This window comes from Grampus griseus, assembly GCF_964374135.1.
Source record: "Grampus griseus genome assembly, chromosome: 3".
Taxonomy (NCBI): domain Eukaryota; kingdom Metazoa; phylum Chordata; class Mammalia; order Artiodactyla; family Delphinidae; genus Grampus; species Grampus griseus.
The window spans coordinates 31,048,053-31,072,827 of record NC_139019.1 but is presented as its reverse complement, the minus strand read 5'-3'; positions in this window follow the sequence as shown (position 1 = coordinate 31,072,827).

The following is a 24,775-nucleotide window of genomic DNA, read 5'->3' as shown; positions in this document are numbered from 1 at the left end:
ATTCAGTCAACAGATCAATTTGGGGAGAATTAACTAATCTTAAAAATATTGAGTTTTCCAATCCATAAGCATCATATATCTTTCTACATACTTCAGTTTTTAAAAATTTCTATCAGCAATGTTTTATAGTTTTCAATATATAGGTCTTTGCACATATTTCACTAACTATATTCCTAGATATGCATAAATGGCATTTTCTTTAATTTTTCAATTGTTTGTTGCAAGTAAACAGAGATGCAAATGATTTTTGTCTTTTTATTCCTTGGTCCTGACAAATTGGATTTTTAATTGCAGTGGCCTTCCTTCCTTCCTTCCTTCCTTCCTTCCTTTTTATCTTTTCTGTAGATTCCACTGGATTTTCTATGTACACCAGTGTGTTATTTGTAAATAAACAGAGTTGATAGTTTTACTTGTTCTTTCCTATGTTTATGCCTTTTACTTCTTATTCTTGCCTTATTGTACTGGCTATCTCCAGTGCAATGTCGAATTGAAATGATAAGAGGGAACATTTTTGCCTTAAAGGGAAAACAACAGTTTTCCATTAGATTTTATGGTTGCTCTAGGTTTTTTGAAAATGCTTTTATCAGATCAGAAAAGTTCTCTTCAATTCCGACTTTTCAGAGATTTTTTTTTCATGAACATGTGGTGAGTTTTATCAAGTGTTTTTCTGCATCTACTAATATGATCAGGATTGGTTCAAGATGGTGGAGTAGAAGGACGTACACTCACTCCCACGTGCGAGAGCACCAGAATCACAACTAACTGTTGAACAATCATCGACAAGAAGACACTGGAACTCACCAGAAAGATACCCCACATACAAAGACAGAGGAGAAGCCACAGTGAGATGGTAGGAGAGGCACAACCACAGTAAAATTAAATCCCATAACCACTGGGTGGGTGACTCACACGCTGGAGAACAACTACACCACAGAAGTCCACCCACTGGAGTGAAGGTTCTGGGTCCCACATCAGACTTCCCAACCAAGGGTCTGGCAATGGGAGGAGGAATTCCCAGAGAATCAGACTTCAAAGGCTAATGGGATTTGCTTCCACGACTTCGACAGGACTCAGGGAAACAGAGACTCCACTCCTGGAGGGCACACACAAAGTAGTGTGCCTGTGAGGACCCAGGGGGAAGGAGCAGTGATCTCATAGGAGACTGAACCAGATCTACCTGCTGGTGTTGGAGGGTCTCCTGCAGGGGTGGGGGTGGTTGTGGCTCACCACAGGGACAAGGACACTGGCAGCAGAAGTTCTGGGAAGTACTCCTTGGCATAAGCCCTCCTGGAGTCCACAGTTAGCCCCACCAAAGAGCCTGTAGCCTCCAGTGCTGGGTTGCCTCAGGCCAAACAACCAACAGGGAGGGAACTCAGCCCCAACCAGCAGCAGAAAAATGGATTAAAGTTTTACTGAGCTCTGCCCACCAGAGCAACACCCAGGTCTACCCACCAGCAGTCCCTTCCATCAGGAAGCTTGCACAAGCCTCTTAGATAGCCTCATCCACCAGAGGGCACACAGCAGAAGCAAGAAGAACTACAATCCTGCAGCCTGTGGAATGAAAGCCACATTCACAGAAAGACAGACAAAATGAAAAGGCAGAGAACTATGAACTACATGAAGGAACAAGATAAAACCCCAGAAAAAAAACTAAATGAAGTGGAGATAGGTAACCTTCCAGAAAAAAGAATTCAGAATAATGATGGTGAAGATCCAGGACCTCAGAAAAAGAATGGAGGCAAAGATTGAGAAGATGCAAGAAATATTAAACAAAGACCTAGAAGAACTAAAGAACAAACAAACAGAGATGAACAATGCAATAACTGAAATGAAAAATACACTAGAAGAAATCAAGAGCAAAATAAATGAGGCAGGAGAATGGATAAGTGACCTGGAAGACAGAATAGTGGAATTCACTGCAGCGTAACAGAATAAAGAAAGAAGAATGAAAAGAAATGAAGATACACTAAGAGACCTCTGGGACAACATTAAATGCACCAACGTTTGCATTATAAGGGTCCCAGAAGGAGAAGAGAGAGAGAAAGGACCCGAGAAAATATTTGAAGAGATTAGAGTTGAAAACTTCCCTAATATGGGAAAGAAAATAGCCACCAAACTTCAGGAAGTGCAGAGAGTCCCAGGCAGGATAAACACAAGGAGAAACATGCCAAAACACATAGTAATAAAATTGATAAAAATTAAAAAAAAATTATTAAAAGCAGCAAGGGAAACACAACAAATACAAGGGAACTCCCATAAGGTTAACAGATGATTTCTCAGCAGAAACTCTACAAGTCAGAAGGGAGTGCTATGATATATTTAAAGTGAGGAAAGGGAAAAACCTACAACCAAGATTATTCTACCCAGCAAGGATCTCATTCAGATTTGATGGAGAAATCAAAATCTTTACAGAAAAGCAAAAGTTAAGAGAATTCAACACCACCAATCCAGCTCTACAACAAATGTTAAAGGAACTTCTCTAAGTGGGAAACACAAGAGAAGAAAAGGACCTACAAAACACCCAAAACAATTAAGAAAATGGTAATAGGAACATACATATCAATAATTACGTTAAATGTGAATGGATTAGATGCTCCAACCAAAAGACACAGACTGGCTGAATGGATACAAAAACAAGACCTGTATATATGTTGTCCTCAAGAGACCCACTTCAGACCTAGGGACACATACAGACTGGAAGTGAGGGGAGGGAAAAAGATATTCCATGCAAATAGAAATCAAAAGAAAGCTGTAGTAGCAATAGTCATACCAGATAAAATAGACTTTAAAATAAAGAATGTTACAAGAGACAAGGAAGGACACTACATAATGATCAAGGGATCGATCCAAGAAGAGGATATAACAATTATAAATATACATGCACCCAACATAGGAGCACCTCAATACATAAGGAAAATGCTAACAGCTATAAAAAGGGAAATCAACAGTAACACAATAATAGTGGGGGACTTTAACACCTCACACCAATGGACAGATCATCCAGACAGAAAATAAATAAGGAAACAGAAGCTTTAAATGACACAATAGACCAGAAAGATTTAATTGATATGTATAGGACATTCCATCCAAAAACAACAGATTACACTTTCTTCTCAAGTGCACACGGAACATTCCCCAGGATAGGTCACATTTTGGGTCACAAATCAAGCCTCGGTAAATTAAGGAAAATGGAAATCATATAAAGCATCATTTCCAACCGCAACGCTATGAGATTAGAAACCAATTACAGCAAAAAAACACAAACACATGGAGATTAAACAATACATTACTAAATAAGCAAGAGATCATTGAGGAAATCAAAGAAGAAATCAAAAAATACCTAGAGACAAATAACAATGAAAACACGACGATCCAAAACCTATGGGATGCAGCAAAAGTAGTTCCAACAGGGAAGTTTATAGCAATACAATTCTACATCAAGAAACAAGAAAAATCTCAAATAAACAATCTAAACTTACACCTAAAGGAACCAAAGAAAGAAGAACAAACAAAACACAAAGTTAGTAGAAGGAAAGAAATCATAAAGATCAGAGCAGAAATAAATGAAATAGAAACAAAGAAGACAATAGCAAAGATCAATAAAACTAAAAGCTGGTTCTTTGAGAAGATAAACAAAACTGATAAACATTTAGCCAGACTCATCAGGAAAAAAAGGGAGAAGACTCAAATCAACAGAACTAGAAACAAAAAAGAAGTAACAACTGACACTGCAGAAATACAAAGGATCATGAGATTACTACAAGCAACTATATGTCAATAAAATGGACAGCCTGGAAGAAATGGACAAATTTTTAGAAAAGCACAACCTTCCAAGACGGAACCAGGAAGAAGTAGAAAACATGAACAGATCAATCATGAGTAATGAAATTGAAACTGTGATTAAAAATTTTCCAACAAACGAAAGTCCAGGACCAGAAGGCTTTATAGGTGAATTCTATCAAACATTTAGAGAAGAGCTAACACCCATCCTTCTCAAACTCTTCCAGAAAATTGCAGAGGAAGGAACACTCCCAAACTCATTCTATAAGGCCACCATCACTCTGATACCAAAACCAGACAAAGATACTACCAAAAAAGAAAATTACAGACCAATATTACTGATGAATATAGGTGCAAAAATCATCAACAAAATACTAGCAAACAGAATCCAACAACACATTAAAGGATCATACACCATGATCAAGTGGGATTTATCCCACGGATGCAAGGATTCTTTAATATATGTAAATCTATCAATGTGATACACCATATTAAAAAATTGAAGAATAAAAACCATATGGTCATCTCAACAGATGCAGAAAAATCTTTTGACAAAATTCAACACTCATTTATGATTAAAAAAAACTCTCCAGGAAGTGGGCATAGAGGGAACCTACCTCAACATAATACAGGCCATATACGACAAACCAACAGCAAACATCATTCTCAAAGGTGAAAAACTGAAAGCATTTCCTCTAAGATCTGGAACAAGACAAGGATGTCCACTCTCACCACTCTTATTCAACATAGTTTTGGAAGTCCTAGCCATGGCAATCAGAGAAGAAAAAGAAATAAAAGGAATACAAATTGGAAAAGAAGAAGTAAAATTGTCACTGTTTGCAGATGCCATGATACTATACATAGAGAATCCTAAAGATGCCACCAGAAAACTACTAGTGCTAATCAATGAATCTGGTAAAGTTTCAGGATACAAAATTAATGCACAGGAATCTCTGGCATTCCTATACACTAACAATGAAATATCAGAAAGAGAAATGAAGGAAACAATCCAATTCACCACTGCAACAAAAAGAATAAAAAACCTGGGAATAAACCTACCTAAGGAGGTAAAAGACCTGTACTCAGAAAACTATAAGACACTGATGAAAGAAATCAGAGATGACACAAACAGATGGAGAGATATGCCATGTTCTTGGATTGGAAGACTCAATATTGTGAAAATGACTATACTAACCAAAGCAATCTACGGATTCAATGCAAGCTCTATCAAATTACCAGTGGCATTTTTTACAGAACTAAAACAAAAAGTCTTAAAATTTGTATGGAGACACAAAAGACCCCGAATAGCCAAAGCAGTCTTGAGGGAAAAAAACATAGCTGAAGGAATCAGACTCCCTGACTTCAGACTATACTACAAAGCTACAGTAATGAAGACAATATGGTACTGGCACAAAAACAGAAATATAGATCAATGGAACAGGATAGAAAACCCAGAGATAAACCCATGCATCTATGTGGTCAACTAATCTATGACCAAGGAGGCAAGGATATACAATGGAGAAAAGACAGTCTCTTCAATAAGTGGTGCTGGGAAAACTGGACAGCTACATGTAAATGAATGAAAGTAGAACACTCCCTAACACCATATACAAAAATAAGCTCAAAATGGATTAAAGACCTAAATGTAAGTCCAGACACTATAAAACTCTTAGAGGAAATCATAGGAAGAACACTCTTTGACATAAATCACAGCAAGGTCTTTTTTGACCCACCTCCTAGAGTAATGGAAATAAAAACAAAAATAAACAAATGGGACCTAATGAAACTTAAAAGCTTTTGCACAGCAAAGGAAACCATAAACAAGATGAAAAGACAATCCTCAGAATGGGAGAAAATATTTGCCAATGAATCAACGGACAAAGGATTAATGTTGAAAATAAATAAACAGCTCATGCAGATCAATATTAAAAAAACAAGCAACCCAATCCAAAAATGGGCAGAAGACCTAAATAGACATTTCTCCAAAGAAGACATACAGATGGCCAAGAGGCACATGGAAAACTGCTCAACATCACTAATTATTAGAGAAATGCAAATCAGAACTACAATGAGGTTATCACCTCACACCGGTTAGAATGGGCATCATCAGAAAATCTACAGAAAACAAATGCTGGAGAGGGTGTGGAGAAAAGGGAACCCTCTTGCACAGTTGGTGGGAGTATAAATTGATACAGCCACTATGGAGCCCAGTATGGAGGTTCCTTTAAAAACTAAAAGTAGAATTACCATATGAACCAGCAATCCCACTACTTGGCATATACCCAGAGAAAACCATAATTCAAAAAGACACATGCACCCCAATGTTCATTGCAGCACTATTTACCATAGCCAGGTCATGGAAGCAAACTAAATGCCCATCGACAGACAAATGGACAAAGGTTTGGTACATATATATAATGGAATATTAGTCAGGCATAAAAAGGAACGAAATTGGGTCATTTGTAGAGACATGGATGGACCTAGAGACTGTGAAGTAAGTCAGAAAGAGAAAAACAAATATCGCATATTAATGCATATATGTGGAATCTAGAAAAGTGGTACAGATGAACCGGTTTGCAGGGCGGAAATAGCGACACAGATGTAGAGAACAAACGTATGGACACCAAGGGGGAAAGCGGGGGAGGGGGGTGCGGTGGTGGTGGGATGAATTGGGAGATTGGGATTGACATATATACACTAATATGTATAAATAGATATATAATAACAACCTGCTGTATAAAATAAATTTCAAAAAATACATATGATCACAGTTTTTCCCCTTTATTTTTTGATGTGGTGAATTACACTGATTAAATTTTTTTGATACTGTACCAAACTTGCATGACCCTTCTTGGTCATTATGTTTTACCTTTTTTTATATATTGCTATTTGCTTGTATTTGTTTAGAATTTTTTCATTGATGTTCATGAGCTTCACAGGGTCCATTGTTTTCTTATTTTTATTTTCCTTGTCCAGTTTTGGTAGTAAGGTTTTTTCTGGCCTCATAAAATAAATGGGAAAGTGTTCCCTCTTCTTATTCTCTGAAAGGGTTTTAATCCTTGTATTATTTCTTCCTTAAATGTTCGGTATTATTCACAAATGAATTATATGCTTGGGTCTGGGATTTCCTTTTTGGGTAGTCTTCTAATTACTTGAATTCTTTAACAAATATAGGAATAGTCACATATTCTGTTTTTACTTTTAATAATTTCAGGGAGTCGATTTTTGCAAGCAAATTGTCCATTGTTCGAAGTTGTCAAATGTATCATCATAAAATCATTTATAATATCTCTCTTATCGCTCTCTTAATGTCTGTAGGGTATATACAGATGTCATCTAATTTATGTTTCTCTCTTTTCTTCTTTATCAGTCTCCCTGTGGGATTATTAATTTTATTAATACTTTAAAGAACCAACTTTTGTTTTTATTGGTTTTCTCTATTTTGCCTGTTTTTTATTCCATTGAATTTTGTTCTTTTCTTTATTGTTTTCTTCTTCTACTTTTTTTGTTTTGCAAAAACAATAACTCAATTTCTTTTTAGGAAGGAAGGAAGGGAGGGAGGAAGGGAGGGAGGGAGAGAGGAAGGAAGAAAGGAAAGAGATATATTCAATAGTGTCAAATCTTTATAGCAGTTAAAAAAGGATGAGAGATAAAGTCATTAAAATTGGCAAATAGGAGATCATTAGTGACTTTCAAGGTGTTTCACTGTATAAAGGAAAGACTCGGAGTCAGACACATTTGAGCTCTGGTAATGGAATTTGTTTCTCTTTTTGACCGTCCAATATATGAAAACAACTTCCTTTATTTGAGACCCCTATCCCCCAATACATATACAAACGCAAACTATGATTCTTAAAGAGATGCAAAACCTATTTCCCATTACAGACATGGAAAATTCCAGAAACTTACTTTCCCAAGAAATCTTGTAGGCCCTAGGATGCAGGCCCATGACCTAGGTTCTGCCAGTCAGACAAACATACCTCATATCAGAGAACCACAAGAAATTCTCTGTAGCAGTAGTTACAGAAATATTAAGTTCCTAGGGTAGTGACAAGATTGGTGCTGATGAGGGCATCCAGTGTCCATTTGGCAGTGTCAACAGTAAAAGCTACAATATCCAAAGCTGCCAGAATTGTCTTCATCCATGCACCTCTGGCTGGATTAGGATCACCCCTAGCTACACAGCCCTAAATCCATGTCTCTAGACTTGCATGGGGTTCTGTGAACTACCTAACAATATGATCAATTCATTCTCTGCTGAAATCAGTCAGCCGTAGTTTCTGTTGCTTGCAACTAGGAGTCCTGACTTGTTACAGGCTGAATTCAAGCTCTACGCTTACTAGATGGGTGACTTTGTCACCAGATGGGTGACATTTGTGCAATGTTCTGAACATCTTTTTCCTCTACTATTAAATGAAAGAAATGGTACCCACCTCAGTATAGTTACGATTATTATACAAGAGAACACATATGGAGCACCTGAAATATAGTTGGTGCTAAGTAAAGTTAACGATGAAAATAAGAACTTATAAGCCCCTAAAACATTGATTCAATCTCATTTAAAATCATTATTGAATAATGTCATGGACCGCAATGGTGAATAAGAAATTTGCGGGTAGAGATAAACAGTGTATGTAGCCTTTACCTTCAAGATTTTAAGAATAAGAAAAGGCAAGCATGCAGGGTTGAGCTAAGATTTTTTTTATCTTTTTAGGAATTGGAAGACCTGAGCTTGTTTGTAAGATAACAAGCAGGAACTAATAAAGAAAGAGTAATTTGGACAGAAAAGACTGTTGACAAAAGTTCTTTAAAGACATCAAGGTTTTGGATTAGAATCATCTTTGTTTGTAAAAATATAGAGAATTTTACACACCAGTTACTATAAGACACAAAGAATAAGAAGTAATATCCAGGTGGGGGAAGTTCCTGTTTAAGTTAAATCTATACATACTCTGTATCTTGTCATCATAAAATTGAATTGTTTATTGAAAAAGGCAAGAAGCTCTCTTTTGATTTTTCTGCTTTTAACCACACAAGTATTATAGTTATCTCCCATGAAATGTAAACCTTGACTACAAAGCTATGATAACTGCAAATCTTCCTTTACCTAGTCATTGTAAAAACTATATTTGGACACTATGTTTATTATAAAAGTACTTTTTGCTAGAATATGTTTGTTGTAGTAAATGGAATTTACTCTCCTAAATTATACTGTACACCCCAGCTCTGTGTTGATGGTGACACCAACTTTTATTTTTATTGAAGTACAGTTGATTTACAATGTTGTGTTAGTTTCAAGTGAACAGCAAAGTGAGTCAGATATATATATTCTATATATCTATTCTTTTTCAGATTCTTTTCCATTAGAGGTTATTACAGGATATTGAATATAGTTCCCTGTGGTGACAGATTTACTTCTAGACACAGCATGAAGCTCTTTGCCTGTTTTCTTCCCCTTCCTCCCCTCAAGACAGCAGTTTTGGTAGAGCAGTGGGGATCACAGCAGTGGGATTATTTGTTAATCCCAGACTGAAAGGGATTCGGGGAATAGCAGTGAGAAAATGGAGGCAGGCAATTAGCCCTCACTGTAAGTTGCTGGGGGGTAAATGATAGGGCACAGAGATAAGGTGCAAACTCAAGAGAGTGGAGAGTTAAGGTAAAAAATTATGTGTAGATGGGATGGCCTGCCCTTGTTTGTAAGACAAGGAGTGAGAGGAAATAAGAATAGTGAAACAAAATCCTGGAAAAACTAGGAAAAGATGGGATCAAGGACCTATGTATAATATGAGACTGATGTTTGGGAGGAGAAGGGATACTTTTTCCTCTGAGGAAAAAAAAGGAGAAGATGATGGAAATTTTAGGATGAACATGAAAGCTCGGGTTCAGATATTTGTAATATTCCATTAGGAGCCACGGGTGGAGAAGTGAGTTTGAGGGCTAGAGGAAACTGGAGAGTGTTTGGAAATTGTTCAGAGGAGAATGCTACAGAGAAGACTTGAGTTGAATAAAATGATTATTGGGCAGCATTGCAGCTACAAATGAAATGACAGTGGATCCAATTAGCAAAGTTCCTTGAATTTTTCTAGCGACATGTGGGTGTAGAGAATCTCTAACACCAGCTGAAATATTAGGGACAATGGTCTTCCCATGAAGACACAGAGCTTTTAGAAAGACCCAAGAAGGAAACAGAACCACACAGAATTAAAATAGTGGAGCTGAGAGGGACACCTGGTAGACATGGGGTCCACTTGGTAGACATGGGGTCCACTTGGTAGACATGGGGTCCTCCAAGCAGAGGGATGGCTGGACGACCCGCTGGCAGTACTTAATGGTAAGACAGTGTTCCCTAAGACCTTGAAAATGAGAGAAACGGAATCATCCATAACATTTTAAAATTTGAAATCAATATACAATAGATCAGAATAGAAATATGCATTGTCACCTTAAGAGTCAGAGGGGCTCCCAGGCCTGCTAGACTAGATGGTGTGATCTGATTAAATATATTATCATATCTACAGAGAGTTGTCAACCAGCCTAAGAAACAGAGAAAGGAAGAGTACTGTCCAAAGGGAATGGGCACCTTGGCCAGTGGACTTTGAGTTTTCTGGTCCCATCAGGAAGATCATCCCTAAAACAGAACAAGAAGAGTAACAGGCAGTCTTTGCCTCATGCCATCCGATGGTTCAATCATCTGATTTGGGGCTGACCTAGAGGTATTCTCATCATAATTTGGCTTCCTTCAATTGTAAGTCTTTCTATAGGGAGACTATGCTTAAGTCCTGTGTATTCAAGGCACTGTGATAATAATTTTTTATTGTAACTATATTAACTCATGACCAGTTTTACATATCAGTCATGTGAACCTGGCTAACACAAGCCCACCTCTGAAAACCTGGGTGAGCTGATCATGAGTTTCTGAATCTGCAAAGCTGACGTTAGATGGAATTCACTTTGGTGAATTCCATCCTTCAAGTTCTCAGGGGAGACAACGGGCTGGCCTTGCTGTGGTGATAACCCATGTCTACATGGCTTTTTCCATCTTGAAACAAAAATTGGTATATGGCAGATTGGACAAGGTCTTGGCGTGTTTCACCCTTACTTGCCATGTGGATGTCCTTCGCAGGCCTTCTAGATGGCATGGATGGTACAGTCCCTTACTGCAAAGGGAAATTGCCCTGAGGCTGACAGGCAATTATAATGCCCAAACTGGGTCAATATCATTGTACACAGCCTCTGAAGAGCAAGTAGTGAGCAGCTTTTTTTTTTTTTTCTTTTTCGGTAATACTCCAGGCTGATGGCTGTCGATTGGGTATTTCTTTCTCTGCAAGAGCCCAGTTAACAGTTTGCAGGAAACATAAAAAAGAGGAGCCATTCCTTCAAAATGCCCACACACTGTGCTCCTGAAAGGTCTTCCAAACACGAGGTACAAATTTCTCTCCAGGATCTGGGAGGTCTCACCTACTTAAGAAAACAACTGTTTGCCAGGCAGGTGGAATGCCTCGAGGAAGGGATTCAGTTTTTCATCTTGAATGCTGATATCTTTGTGCATGACAGCTCCCCCATCCCGCCCCATGTCCTTTGCCCTGCTAAAAGATAAACACAGAGTGCTTAGCATTTTCCAAAAGTGCACATCCATCTGGATGTCCTCTCATTTTCCCCACCTCCAACTTTCATGCTGGTCTTTTTATGTGTGTTGAGGGTCAGGTGTGGGAAGGAAGGGGATGGAGGGGCTGTATTTTGTTAAGATAAAAACTGTGATTGATCTACCTGAGGTTTCCTCTAGCTATGTAACAAGAAAAGGGATAAATGAGTCCACTAATGGATATACTTGGGCTGTGGGTGGCCAAAGACAAGGCTGGCTGGGGTGACCCAGGCGAGGAGTGGGGCTTAGACAGGAGTGTGTGAGGCAGATCAGGAGCTATATGATACATGAAAAAGTGGAGGCGGAGAGACCTATTGCTCCTAGGAGGGAATCAATAGAAATTAGACTCCGGGGAAACAAGAAGGGAGCCTGGACCAAAGGACATGACCACTCAGGCAGGATGTAGAAGAGACAGAAATGCCAGGGTAGAAATGTCCCTGGGCTTAGCTTTGAAGAGATAGTATAACCAATGAACGCAGGATTCAGGTGAAGTCTGACAGAGGTTCTTCTGTACAGAGAAAGCCTGTTTTTCTTGATTAGATCTGTAAGGTCAAAGATATTTATAGCAAAGTAATTTTGTGATAAAGCAAACATAAACTATGGCAATTTAATGAATCAAGATAATATGAAGAAGTTTTAAATGTTAAAACAAATTTAGAAAGGTTTTTGTTGTCATTGGAAATTGGGCCCAGGGACCAGAGCGGCACAGGGATATTGGGTGGGGTTTGTGGTAGAGGGTGGGGTTTATGGTTTCTCCCTCTACCCTGCTGTTTCAGAGTCTCTAGAAAAGATGTGGTGTCCTTCTAACTCCCCCATGAGAGCTTGTGCTCTGGCCCCAGTGGTGCTGTTATCCAAAAGACTGAGGATCCTCACAGGGGACCACTCCAGTGTTTACCAACAATAAGCCCTGTCGATGACAACAATCAATATTCACGTGGGCCTCTCAAGTCCAGAGCTCTAATAGTCTTTACAGCACTCAATTTTCAATGAATTCAGCATAATGGTTACAAACTAGACTGCCTAGAATTGGACTCTGGTTCCTACACTGACTTACTTAGCCAAAACACAATAGCTTAAATAGTTAAAAAAAAAAAAAGTTAGAAGGTGAGCCACTTCCAGGGTTGTTTCAGCAGCTGAATGATGTGGTCAGAAACCTAGGGCCTTTTCAGCTTTCCATTCTTTCCAGTGTGATAGATTGCTGTTCCTAGGCTTCTTGCCTTATGGTCACAAAAGGGCTGCTGTTGCTCCAGTGTCTATTTTTAATGATAGTGTTCAAAGCAGATAGGGAAGAAAGGAGAAGATCTCTATCTCACTGCTAGGTTCTTTCTTTTCATAAAGGAAAATGTTCCTCAGAATTATTTCCCTCCCCACATACCCTCCCACCAAGTTGACTTCCCTGTACATCTACCAGAACTGAATCACCCTAACTGCAAAAATGTTTGAAAAGTGAGCATACCCCATTTAAACCTCTGTTGTGGGAAGCAGATTTTGCCTTCAAAGCAGAGAGAAGAAATGACTGGGGAGGCAACTGTACCTGTTATCTATGGCCACAATAATGCTGCATAACAAATCGCCCTAAAACTCAGTGGACTGTCTGCATGGTTCTTCTGATCTGAGCCAGGGTTGGCCAGTTTTGGCTGGGTTTGCTCGTGGATCTGCAGTCAGTAGGTTGGTGGGCTGGTGAGGGGCTGGCTGGTCTAGATTGGCCTCAGCTAGGATGCTTCAGTTCAGCTCCGTGTGGCCCCTCAACCTCCATCAGACTAGCCCAGGCTTGTTCCCAAGGTAGAAGCAGGAGCTCAAAAGAGAAAGCAGAAGCATGCATGTCCTCTTGAGGCCTAGGCACCACATGCAGTCACCTCCACCATATCTGTTGGCCAAAGAAAGTCACAAGGCCAGCTTCAATTCAACAGGCAGAGAAATAGGCTTCACTTCCCTGTAGTAGGAGTGGCAGTCACATTGCAAGGGATGCAAATACAGGTTTTTGGAAGAACTGGGGCTATTTCTGCAGTCAATCTACCACAGCAATCAATAAAGCTCTTATTAGATGAATGACCGTGGACAAGTTATTTAACCTCTCAGCCTAAATTTCCCCAACTGCAGAATGGAGATAATAATAAAATCTAAGGGTTTGTTATGAGGATTATAAGTATCAATCTATATCAAAGAGCTTACAAGAATATGTTCATGTGGTAAGTTACCACGTACTAACCAACGTTAGCTCTCATGATTATTGGCCAATGACTGATCATAGCAGCCCTGGTCTCAACTACCTTATTGACAGAGTCATAACTAACTAGAAATTCTGATGCTTAATAAAGAGCAAGAATTTCACCCTCACATTTTGTCAAATTCACTTTCTAATTCATGATACTGCTCACAGATTGGTCTTAGAGACAATGTTGTACTGGTCTATAATTTAACCAATTCTTCTTGCTAACTAGGATCTATATTGTTCCTGTCCACTGGAAAAGGGCTCATGTTCTGTCAACATGTGAATGTCACTAATATTTAAATTACACACTGCTTTTGTAAGCAATTATTCCACTTTTTCTGTACCCTGTAAACGTGGAGATTCCCCAGGGATGAGGCCTGGTTAGTCTGGCCCAAGTTGCTACCCTGCCTTCAGGGTGTGCTAAATGGAGGGGGCAGGGGGAAAGTGGAGGAGAACATCTGCTGGGAGCACAGCTTTGCCTGTGGGGCCTCTGCTTCTCTAGTAGTCAGGCCAGGAGTCCTAAGCAGAGGGTTGGGTTGAGCTCAGGCCAGGGTAGCTATCTACCAGCTCTCTGCTCCTCTAGGGCCAGATAAAGGAGGAAACAGATTAATCCAGCACCCAAGTGTGAAACAAAGTCATCTGACCCTGACCCACAATTAAGAGTACATTGTCTGGGGGCAGGGAGGGGAGGAGGGATAAATTAGGAGTTTGCGATTAACAGATACACACTACTATATATAAAATAAACAATAAAGACCTATTGTATAGCACAGAGAACTATATTCAATATCCTATAATAACCTACAACAGAAAAGAATCTGAAGGATATATATATATATATATATATGAATCAGTTTGCCATACACCTGAAACTAACACAACATTGTAAATCAACTATACTTCAATTAAAAAAAAAAAAGGAGTACACTGTCTGTGCAATTTTACAGACGTCAGTACTCACGTACAAATATGTATGCATATACAGATACATTAACCATACAACACACAAATATATGCACATATATAAAACTGAAATAGAAGTTTACTAGAACAACATTTACTTTTGTATATGCCATGCCCTCTGGTATTTTCTCTTCTATTGCATTCTTTTTTATTTGCATTTTTAATTTTTTGAAATACTGCTCACAACCAATTACATTCAACCAAACTATTGTGAAAAGCAGTGACTTATGAGGCATCATATAAGGAGCACTGAGCAAAACTTTTCTCTTTTCCAGAAGTTTTCTCTCTTTCAAGACTTACCAAGAGGGCAGTGTCTGAAGGTTCTGTGGCTGAAGCAGTCTTGCATGGTGGTTAAGAGCAAACAGTCTGTAGGGAAAATGCTTGGGTTTAAAATCTGGCTTGGCCACTTGTTAAAGATGTGAACCTAGCAGAGTTACTTAATCCCTTTAGATGTGATTTCCTCCTGAAAAAATGGGGATGATATTACTCCTGCATCACGGTTGTGAAGATGAAGTGAAATCACCTGGCACAGCACATAGGCATTAAGAGGTGTTGTCAACATTTAACCCCCCTGTGAAGCTATGTGGTCCAACTTTTTTTTAGTGGAGAACTAGTGGCAGGGTGGTACATGATGGACACAACATAAATCTTGGTACAGAATGGTTAGCATATCAAGGCAGCCCTAGAAGTGACCAGCAGGGGAGGGACAATGAGATAGGGGTGGAGCTGGTGAGAGGGAGAAGTCCCACTAGCCAGGAGAGGTTCTGAAGAAAGAACCATGCGAAGGCCAGCAGTTCTTGCACAGATGTGCCTAGGTCTTTGATCTTGTGGGGGACTGAAAAAGTTCTTAAAGGTCTCCACGAAGTAGGTGTAGAGCCCCTCTTTCTACGAGAGTGGCTCTATTAGCATATGTGACTGAACTTCGAACAAACGCATTGGAATCCAGGTCTTAGTGCTAACATTTGTACAAATGAGAAGGAGCGATTTCTCTGGGAAAGGCAGCCCTGCCCAGGGAATGCAGCCTAATGAGCAAACTGGGGGCTGGATCTCAGTCCCCATTACCAGATGGCCTCGTGCAATGCACAACCTGCTCAGTCATCTTTGGTGACCCTGCTGGAATTCTACAAATTCAGGATGTTTTTAGGATGTTTCTTCCAGGATTGCCTTCAAACCCCAGGGGGCATTCATTTACTGTTCCCAGTGGTAGCAAATCCTAGACTGTTCAAGCTAAATTTGATTTGGGACACAGTCAAAATTATTTTGGGACTTCCCTGGTGGTGCAGTGGTTGAGAGTCCGCCTGCCGATGCAGGGGACACGGGTTCGTGCCCCGGTCCGGGAAGATCCCACATGCCGCGGAGCGGCTGGTCCCGTGAGCCATGGCCGCCGAGCCTGCACGTCCAGAGCCTGTTGCTCCGCAACGGGAGAGGCCACAACAGTGAGAGGCCCGCGTACCGCAAAAACAAAAACAAAAACAAAATTATTTTGATCCCAGAGGTGGCAACAGTGAAAATGTGCCACTCAGATCTCCTGCTGCTGGGAGTATAACTGAATGATGGCCCCAGTTACTGCCCCTTGGGATGCACCACACTTCTGCCATAACTGAGCATGGAGGGAAATGAAGGCAGGCCTATCCCAGCGAGACATGGGACTCAAGGGCTCCCCATCAGGCTGGCTGAACATTTCTCAGAACTGTACTGCCGTCTGAGATTCTTCTCACCCAGGCCTTCTTCCTTCCTTCTCTCTTTCCACAAGTGTCAGACCTACAATACAGCCTCAAGGCTTTTCCTGCCTTCCTTGCTTCCTCTTTTTCCTTGTACATCTGCTCCTCAGCAGATCCAGACTACACTAGCAGGTTTAGTGAAAGGGTGTGTGTGGGCGGCTGGTCAACCTGTTTAATACATATTTAGGGGAAATGCTAGAAGCAGCTGTTAGATGAATAAGATGAATTTTCTGGCATAACTGATAAAAGGGGATCAATGAATATTGGCTAACTATTGAATGAGTGAAAATGTTCTGAAATAAAACAATATCTTCTATAGTTTTGCCTAAATGTCTACTGGCTTGGGGGCATAGGGTGGACCTCCAAGTTATTCTTGGAAGTGTCCAAAAGGATTCCTCACATGTGCTTGTCTTGTTCTCATTCTGCTCTGGCTCTCACTTTTTTACATCTGCCTAGAAAGCCACTGGAAAAAGTCCTATGACTACTATTGCCTGTCCTGGGAACACCAAGGCCCAACTGTGCCCCAGGGGCACTTCAAGTTGCTCCAAATCTTCTAATTCCTCTTAAATCTGAAAGGGGCCAAATCATATAGAGAGGCCAAGAGAGAAGATGGGGAAGGATGGTTTTCTCTCCAACTCCATGCCACAGTTTTTGTTTGGACCTACCTGTAAGCATCTCTTGTGACTAGATAAGGAAAGTTTCATCATTGTCTGCTACACATCCCTTTTATTCACCAGGATCTCAAAATCAGTCCAGGGGACTAGGTAAGGACAGATGCCTTCCACTCCAGCTAAAATTCTAGATTTCCATCCTCATCCAAACTTTCTTAGCCTCCCTCTAGGTAACAAACAATGAAACTAAAGATGCTATAAATATGAAATGGTATATTAACTATATTTTCTTATTTTCTGTATTCTTAATGCTCTGGCATCTGGGGCCTTGCTGATTCTGGAGAAACTGCCCTTCCCAGGACTAGCTAATTCCAAGAGGTAGTAAATAACTCCCCTGAGAGAATACCTTCCATCCAATATCTCCAAATATCTCCAGATTTTGTCTCTAAAATGAAGACAACTGCTGACAGAATTAAATCAGTTGAGAAGGTGTACATGAGATCTTCTGCAAACAAAAAAGGACTATTCAAATATAATAAACCAACCAATCCAGAGCCCATACCTACCAACTAACACCTTTATCTAGACCTCACAGGATGAGCCATATCACTCTGCCTTCATCACACTGCCTTCATCACTCCAGGTACCAGGCAATTAGGGACAGTCAGTCCCTACATCCTGGAGCCTGCTGAAATTATTCAAACTAGCCAATCCTAATCTGTCCAGCCCGCTTACCCAGCCTTGTCCATTCCTTCCCGCAAAAACCGCCACAAAGCTCTTGCCCATGTTTCCCCCTCATTACCTCTGTCTCCTGAATAACCCTGGTTCTTCCCCAAGTGGCCCTATAGGACATGACATCCCCCCTCCTCCTGAGAACTGTGAGTGACAAACTATCTTTTCAATGGCCATTAACTCCTGATCTGTCGGCCTCACCATACCTGACTAATAGTAAAACCTACATTTTAAAACAGGTGGATATTGGGGCGATTTCATTGTGAGGGTGTCTACACTAGCAACAAGCAACCCTCAATTTTTTGTTATATTCGAATAGCCCTCTTTTGTTTACAAAGTACCTCTGGTACATATCTCAATTACTTTAATTCTATCAGCAATTGTCTTCATTTTAGAGACAATATTTGGAGATATTTGAGCAATAGTAACATTATGGAAAGACATTTATATGTTTTATGAGGCTGTGTGTGAGGTACAGGGGCAGAAGGCCCAGCACGGGCTCTGTGGTATTGGTTTCAATGAGGTCTCTAAACACATACCAATAAAAAGAACAATCACAGCCTCTAATACTTCCTGAGAACATCCTATGTGCCAGGCACCAGTGTAGGCAATTTTCATATATTAACTCATTTAATCCTCATGTCAATGCTGAGGTTGATACCCAAGGTACCTACTATTATTTTCCCTGTTTTACACACAATGTGAAATTAACAGGTTAAAAATAGATCTCTGTCATACAATGGTGGAGCTGCAAATAACTTCAGAGATCAATCCTCCCCATTTTACCGGTGAAGTAAATATGTTTATGTGTTCTACTCCACTGAAAGATTTTGTCATTTTTGAACATAGTCCCCAAATAAGGCACATGTACCCTGATTTTGCTAACCGTGAGTTCCGACTCCTGTAACCTCTAGCCCAGCTATGTCATACCAGGGAAGTGACACTTCCTATAATAATCTCAAACTCCATAATCCATCACATGTACTTTGAAAGTACTAAAGGGAAATGTGTTACAATAACCAAACACACCTAGTGTATATCCCAAGGCTTGCCTAAATATTTCCCATTTATGCTATTTTGAGAACTGGCTTCTAGCCCAGTTCCGACAACAGTGTTCAAGATTAAGTGGAAGGCCATGTGAGCATGGTAATTGAAAATACAATTTTCCCCCCAAAGGGCTATTAGTTATGAGTTTATTTTCTCGTGTGTGTGAGATCTCCTTTTGAGCATTTATGAAATATGGATTCTGCAATTGTCTCACTTACTGGAAAACAATGTGTGTCCTATTAGGTTTCTAGAGGACCATGGTATGTCAACTCTAATTAGCCTGCCCTCAGAAGATTCTGGGGAAGCTGGGTCCAGGAGCCCCTCTTAGACTACCTCTTCATAGCAACCGCCTCACTCTAGGCAAAGGCACTAACGGTTTTCTCTACTCAACCCTGGTGACGTTAGTTGCATTAATAAGCTCAGGGTCCTAGACAACAGCAGTCACCACAGAGCTGTCTGAGGCCAGCTCGAGGGGCAGCAGGAGCTCAGTTCCTGGACACAATCCCACTGTGTTTTCGGATTAGAGCCCTTGGTGGTATAGCTCCATCTCTGGGCATAGCCCATCTTGGGCCCACTGGCCGATGACAACCTGATGCATTCATTTGGCTGGAATGTTCTGAGCAAGATGGTAATCAAATTTCAATGACTTGGATGAGCCTTGTCTTTCCTCCCATCCCTGCCTGTTTCTGCACCAAGTCTAAAACTTACAGGGAAGTGGTATACTTGGGATATGATATTTTCTAAGATTGAATAGCTGGCTTATATCTATTAAATTACAGTTTTAAATTAATATATTCTATACTTCCCCCATAAACCAAGGAAAACAGCAAAGAACCAAAGAACTGGAAAGGTTTTTGAGTTCTTTTAAATTGTGCCTAAAGGTTTCTAATTCCAGTTTTGAAAAAGGAAAGGATCTTGGTCGCGAGTCATTGAGTGTGTATGCCAAGCAAATTCATTAGGTTCTCTGATATGATAGTTGTGCTTTAGATTCTTCCAATTAGAATTATCTACTCTACTGCATAAAATAAAGTTATAACTTGGAGTTCAACCTGCAGCCATTCAATAACCCCATCAGAGAAAGCATAACATCTATCGTCAGAGTTCAATATTCATATTCATAATTCATATTCAACATTTTCACAGTTATGGGGTGAGTAACTGATCCAAGTAGTTGTTCCTCTAGTTGCGCACTTCATTACTTTAGCCGTTATTGGTTAAGCCAGGAATATAGTAGCATGTCTGTAGTCAGCCCCTTACCTCCTACTGAAACTTTGATCTGAATCCATAAGTTTAGGGGCTCAAAAAAGAGGAAAATTCCAAGTAAACCCAGAAAATATCATTTATTAAATTCTCAAAGGCTATGTGTATCTATGTATATCATCACGAAGTCTCCTTTGCAGGCAACTGCCTGGTGGAATGGATCAAGCAACATGTCCACAATTCTTTACTGAGGCCCAGCTGTAAACTAGTTCTAAGGTCCACAGGAAAATGGGACCAATATTGAAAAACAGGGAGTTGGTGACTCTTCATTTCGAACTTTTTTCCGTTTTGCTTTGCTTTGTTTTTTCAATTCTACAGACATGGCCAGAATTTGAACCTGCGTTGCCTGGATCAGACCATGAATAACTAAATGCCTTGACTGGGAAGATGTGCCAGACCCTTGTTCTCTTCTTCCACCCCAGGAAGAGGCTGTGCTTCCTTCCTGTGAGTGGCCTAACACAATGTGGCAGTGACTTTTCCCGCATCTTCTGGCAGGAAATACGAAAAAGAATATATATGGAAAACGTGTGTGTGTACACACATGTGCGTGCGTGCATGTGTGTAATGGGGTATTTTTCTCAAATGATTTTTCTATCTTTGAGCCTCCAGGGTAGAACAGTACTAACCAATCCAGCTCTGTTTATTTGCTAGGTCCTAGGATTCATTTTCAAGTTGGTGTTTCAAAACCTATTTTCAACAAGCTTTTTTAGTTATTCTGCCAATGAGGTTCAAAGCAATAAAACAGAGTAAGAATGCGTCCTTGAAGGTGGAATTTGCTCCTATACTCTTAATGCTTTAATTGCTCAGAATAAGGGTGTGGTGAAAGGACATTAAAAAGAAAGTTCAGCTTAAAAATGAGAATATAGAAGGAAGGAAATATAATCTGGAGGTAGATTTAGATGAGGATTAGCAGCTGCCCTGTCTCCTTTGATGAAGGGCTTAACTAACAGTAAGAAGAACTGAGGATACATCTTAAGAAAAAACTTCCTATTTTAAGTCCTGGCAATGTCTTACCAAAAGGGGTTGCCCAGTGTACCTCTGGGGTTTTTGTTTGTTTTGTTTTGTTTTTTTAGTGTGATGTTGTTTTTGTAAATTGGGTTTTTGTTTTATTATTCATTCTAAATTGTAGAAGTTTTAGACTTCTATGTTTTTTCATCATTACCCAAGTAATGCATGTTTATTGTAGAAAAAAGGTGGAAAATACTGATAATAATGAGAAAAAAATTATCTGTAATTCCACCACCCAGAGACAAACACTGTTATTCTGGGGCATGTGTTTTCAGACATTTTTCTCTGGGAGACTGGTTAAGTAAATGCTGGTACAGTCATAAAATGTAGCTACTAAGAATGATACATACATGATACACTGACTTTGGACCTTGGCCTCACTCAGTATTTATCCAAAACCTGCTCTTTGGTTTTATCTCTGGCCTTGGCCTTGAAGACAACCTTGAAGTCCTGCATGTTCGGTGATTGTGTGATAGAACAGATTACCATTACATCTAGCTGACAATAATGTCAGTAACTTGAATAAGACATAATCAAATTTCCAGTTGATATCTGAATATTCATCTAAAATTATACAGAAGCCTTGTTCAAGGCTTCTGGTACAGCTTTTTCTCTATGATCACCACATGTTTACACACATACAGAAAAGAGAAATAGTAAAAAGAGGAAACATGCTTAGGGATTAGTAGTCAGAGCCATAATTCCATTTTCTTGAGATCTGTGTTCTTTACAATCATGTCCTATCACAGAGCAATTATCCTCTTTTATAATCTATGTAACATGCATCTGTGTGTGTGCACACACACATACACATGAAATACACAAATACGCATTTCTTGACATTTTAAACCATTTCCAGATTGGCTCAATTTCAGTTAATCATATTAAAATGTCAAGAAAACTAGTATTAAAGATACAATCTGGTCCTTCTTGAACTTATTTACTTGTTCTTCAAAAAAAAAAAAAGATATGGCAGGGAGCAGCTGACTGCTTCCTTCCTTTCAGCAGACAGTCTAATTATGTCTTTATGCCTTTACTCAAGCAATATATTTTATCATGTATAAAAAGATGGAGAGGTGGAGGATCTCAAACTTATATGAGAAAGTGTGGCCATGTGTGCTATTTTTCCCTGAGGTTTAAAATGCTAGGGCAAGGTCACTGAGAGAGACACTTGTGGGTTTCTCATCTCTGAGTCATCTTGGGGGTGCCAGTAGCATTTGAGATGTTACGCCAAAAAATTATTAGGAAGCAAAACATTAAAATCACTCCCATGTGAGTGTGAAACTCAATCTTCTTAACTTTTGAAGGAGAGATGTTTCCTTTACAATTCCACCATTTTCAGTGCCAATAATTGCACACTGGATTAAAAGACTGATGAGGAATGGAATTGGGAACCTGGAGATAATTTAAGAATAGCTTACGTAACTAGACCCAGTCTTTGAAGAAGAACTCGAAGGGGGAGGTCTTCAATGATATTAAGTCTTGACCACAATTCCTTGGACACCACCACAGAAAAAGAAAACACCACTTATGTTTACATGGCATTTGAAAATTCGGCTATGTCAGCTTGAGTTAATTTTTTCAGCCATTTTCACAGGTGATTTAAGTCACTAATTAATTGGCAAATGTTCAATTCCCATCCACTCTAGTGATCTAGGTCAAGAGAAAAAAACATGTCAATGTAGCCTGCAAAGAAAGAATTAGAGAACTCCTTCATCACTCTGTAAGACATATTCCTTTGCTATAGTGAATCAAATAACACTTAGCATGATCAACTCACAGTTTAGAAGTAGGTGTACTTCCTACTTTATATGTAGCCTTATGTTTTAAATCTGATTTAAGACAAATTCCTGGAGTTCAAGGGCTTTGTTCTAAAGACTTTAGAAAGCAAAATAAATAGATAGAGGATGATGATGAAGAAGATGATAGGTAAGTAGGTAGGTATGTAGGTAGATAAGAAGATAGATAGATAGGACATAGGAACCATCTACAGAATAGATCCCAGGTTAAAAAAAATTACAATTTTCTCCAAATTCATTAATGTGTTATCCATTCATTCTACACACTTTATTTAATGCCAGTCCCTGTTCTAGGCATTGAAGATGAAATGGTGATCCAGAAAACAAACATTTTTCTCTGCCCTCATTGGACCTTCTAGTCTAATGGAGGATATTGCCAATAAATAGATAATTTTACAAACAAATACAAAATTCAACACTGGGTCAAGTAACCACGAGTGAGAGGAAAACAGATAGGAGGATTTGAAAAAGTCAGAGCGGTCAGAGAAGTCTTCTCTGAGAAGTGATCATTGAGGAGATATCTGAAAGGAAAAAACGACAGGCAACGACTACGTAAAAACAGGAATGAAGGCTATCCCAAGGAGAGAGATCAGGATGTGCAAAGAGGCTGTGAGGTGGGAGAAAGCAAAGAGAGTAGAGATTAAGAGAAAGCCACTGGAACACTGGAAAACAGGGGGTAGGATACAAGATAGAGCCAGTGAGCCCATGCTGAGGAGTTTTGTCTGTACCTTAAGAGCAATGGGAAGTCATTGAAAGAATTTAAGCAGGAGGGTGATGTGGTCAGAATTACTTTTTTGTAACAATTAGTCTGAATTCAGTGTGAAGACTGGATTAGAGGGGACCCAGAGGGGCTATGGGGAAACCAGCTAGAATATCAGGAAGAAGCTGTGGCTATTATCTGGCGATGATGGTAGCGTACATCAAATTGTACCAGAGGAGCTGGATTGAAGGAAAAATCACTAGGATTCCAATTAGATTTGAAGAAGGAAAGGGGCATAAAGAATAAGCATATGCAGTAAAACTAATTGCTTTTGGTGCAGGGAGGGAGGGTTAAAACAACAGTAATACTTTACAAGGCCAAATACTGCTCATGACTCAGGCAACTGGCATTCAAAATCTAAATAAGTCTAAATCCAGGATTGTGATTACTTTATGTTGCTCTGAGGCCTTACACTTGCTTCCCAGAGCTAATCTAAGACAAAATTCTAAGAAACCATGGGCATGCTACTTCTGGTTATGATATAGAAAGCCATAAAGATGATCACTTTTATCATAACAAAAGAAAATCATACATAAACTAAAAATTCTATTTTTCTTTTCTTCTTAAAAGCCTTCAAAGTCTACGAGACACACACATAAGTCTAAGTAAACTAATTCCAAAGAGGGACATGCCCTTGGAAGAAGAGCAAAAAAGTGGTGATTCTTTTCATACTTGGGGCAAATTGCATAGCCTGAGTACAGGGGGATGGAAAAGTAAACTGGACATAGACATGGCAAGTTTTGCTGGAATGAGGAGAAAGCACCTGAACTTTTAACAACAGTGTTGGCTAGCATGAAATACTGAAATCTGGATGAGTCCCAAACACAAAAATACATCTCTCAAAACAGCAATTCTCCCCCCTGGGAATTCTGCTGAGACAGCAGCAGTTGGGGCTGAGCTGGAGGTATAGAGTGATCTCCCAGTCCCTTGTGCTACTTAGGGTCCAGAGGTCTCCTAGAGTTGAATCTGTAGGTGAAATCAAACTAACTAAAACTGCAAACAAATCCCCTTCTAGTTCAAATATTGAAAATCCCTAATTCATCAGCCCCTGAGATACGAAGCAAGAAGCTAGGAGTTAGACTAAAAGGCCAAGAGAGATCATAATCATAATCTCATTGGCAAGAGGTAAACTAAAACTAATTAAAGTTATATCCCAACCCCAGCTCAGCTAAACTCATGATAAGATCTGGATAAAATTCCCTTCCTGAACTTCTAGACAAAGGAAAGGAGAAGCCCTCTC